Genomic DNA, 2,759 nt, shown 5'->3' with positions numbered 1-2,759 from the left:
ACCTGCTCTCTAAAAAAACTCTGGGGTGGAAAATCGACCAAAAAATTCAAAAGAGGGCAACCTTCTAAGAAGACAGTTTCCAGAGTTATAATATACTCCCATTTGTTTCCTTTTTGTAACAGAAAAGAAAACGGCGGAGAAAAATAATGAGTTTTACGAATTTTCAAATACATGCAAACCCAAATTACAAAAACCTATCAGCTCACAGCAGCCAGTAGGGCCATTAGCATAAATGCTGCAAACAATAAATGCTGAAGCGATTGTGGAGAAATGCGTACCCTCGATTCTAAGGGGGACGTGGTAAGAGCCACTAATGAAAACACAAAGGAGGTGCTTTGAAAGGGGAAACACGGTGCTACCAGTCAATGAATCACACCCACTGCTGGGCCTATCACCTGAGAAAATGAGAATCAAAAAGTCACAGGCTGGCAATCCTGCACTCCAACAATATTTACCAAAGCCAACACTTGGAAGAAATGAAAATGTCCATCAACCGAGGAATGCACAAAGTAGAAGTGGTCCACGTACACAGTGGAAAATTACTCCAATAAAAAATAAAAATTACATTTAAAAATCCAACAAAAGTAAGGAGACATCAGCTTGTGTGGGTTTCTCCAGGCACACTCCACTCTAATGTTTTAACCGAGAAACACCACAGGCCGCAAGGGCTTTTCCCTAGTTACCAGGGTGGGGAACATAGAAAGGCTGCTGCCCTCTGGCAGTTACCTGCAAAAGCAGCTTTAAAGCCCGTGCTAATGGTCATTTCATAGGAACAAGTACTGCAGAACTGTAAATGAAACTTGCCCTCAAAATGTCTTGAGGGAGGTAATGGCCAAAATATTTCAAATGGTGACACATACTTTAAGAAAACACTTTGAAGAAATAAGCTCTAATCATAGCTGGAAAAATAAAAAGGACATGTCTAAAAGCTCAATTTCAACGCATTATGAGACACATGCAAATTCAACCACAAAGAGGTATCAGCTCACACCACTCAGAAGAACCATCAGCAAAAACTACAAAGAATAAATGCTGAAGGTGCTGGGAAGAAATGCATACCCTCAACTTTATGTGGGACGTAACCTGGAAAGAGCCACTAAAGAGAACAGAATAGAGGTGCCTTTAAAAGGTAAATATTGAGCTACCATAGGATCCAGCAGACCTATTCCTGGACCTATAAACTAAGAAGACAGAATTGGAAGGACACAGGTATGCAAATCTGCATTGCATAGTATTACAATAGCCAAGATACGGAAGTAACCAAAAAGTCCACCGACAGATGGGCGGACAAAGAAGAACTGCTACCTGTACAGATGGAATATGAGCTAGTGAAAAAATGAAACAATGCCATTTGCAGCACCATAGATGAGTCTAGACGTAATCACGCCACCTGTAGTAAGTGAGAAAGCAAAAGACACATATCCTATCATATCACTTTTAGGAGTTACTTAAAAATCGATACCAATGAAGATATTTCCACAAAGAGAGGCAATCGCAGATTCATTTAAAAACTTATGGTTCACCAAATAGAAAGGGATGAGGATTGGATACATTACCATATTGGGGTTAACAGAGATATACAAACCATGTGAAATATATAACCACCAAAGACGTACGGAAGACCAGGAGAAGACTACTCAACATTCCGTCATAACCTACATGAGAAAAGGATGCGAGGAAGAATAGATACCTGTATATGTGTGAAAGAGCCACATCTTGCACACCTAGAGCAAACAAACCATCGTAATCAAATTTGCTGGGATAAAAAATAAAACGTAAATTACAAATATGAACAAGAAGTAATGAGACATAAACTTAAAGGGCTTTTTCCTGGCATATTCCATTCTAATATACAACCTAGAACACCACTTCCATTAAGGCTCTGTTTCCCTCGTAACCAAATTTGGTAAAGGAGAAATGATGCCACCTTGTGGCCGTTACCTGCAAGAGCAGCTTTAAACTCACAGCTAATGGTCACTTAACATTCACAAAGACTCAGGGCTGTAAAGGACACCTGCCCTAAAATATTGTGCTGAAGTAGGGAGTGGACAATAAAATTCAAAACAGGCAAATGTTTCAAGAAGAGATTATGAAGAGTTAAGTTTTACTCACACTGTTTTTTTAAAAAAAAGGAACATGGATAAAAGCTCAACCTCAGGGAGTGTTAGACGCATGCAATCTAATCTACAAAAAGTTTCAACTTACACCAGTCGACTGACCATCAGCAAAAAGTCTACAAAAAATAAATGCTGAAGGGGTTTTACAGAACTGTGTACCCTCAACCTGCTGGTGAGACGTAAAAGGATAACAGCCAATAATGAGAATAGAAAGGAGCTGTGTTTAAAAGTAAAAATGGAGGTACCATTCAATCCAGCAGGCACACCATTGGACCTCTCACCTGAGAAGACAAGAATCGAGAAGACACAGGCCGCAAAAGCTGCAGTGCAGCCTTATTCACAATAGCCAAGACCGTGAAGCAATCAAAATATCCAACAAGAGGTGAATGGATAAAGAAGAAGTGGTCCAGGTACACAATGGAATATTGGCCATGGAAAACAATGAACCATTGCTCTCTGAGGCACCACAAATGAGTCTTTAGATAATCATGAATCATGAGGTAAGTCGGAAAGCAAAAGACCTATATTCTATGATATCACTTATAGGCGTTATCTAATAACTGACACAAATGAACATATTTCCACAGAGATACACACTCACAGACTTAGAAAACAAACTATGCTCATCTAAAAGGAAAGGTG

This window comes from Eschrichtius robustus, chromosome 7, assembly GCF_028021215.1.
Source record: "Eschrichtius robustus isolate mEscRob2 chromosome 7, mEscRob2.pri, whole genome shotgun sequence".
Lineage (NCBI taxonomy): Eukaryota > Metazoa > Chordata > Mammalia > Artiodactyla > Eschrichtiidae > Eschrichtius > Eschrichtius robustus.
The sequence above is the reverse complement of the archived record's forward strand: the minus strand, read 5'-3'. Positions refer to the sequence as shown.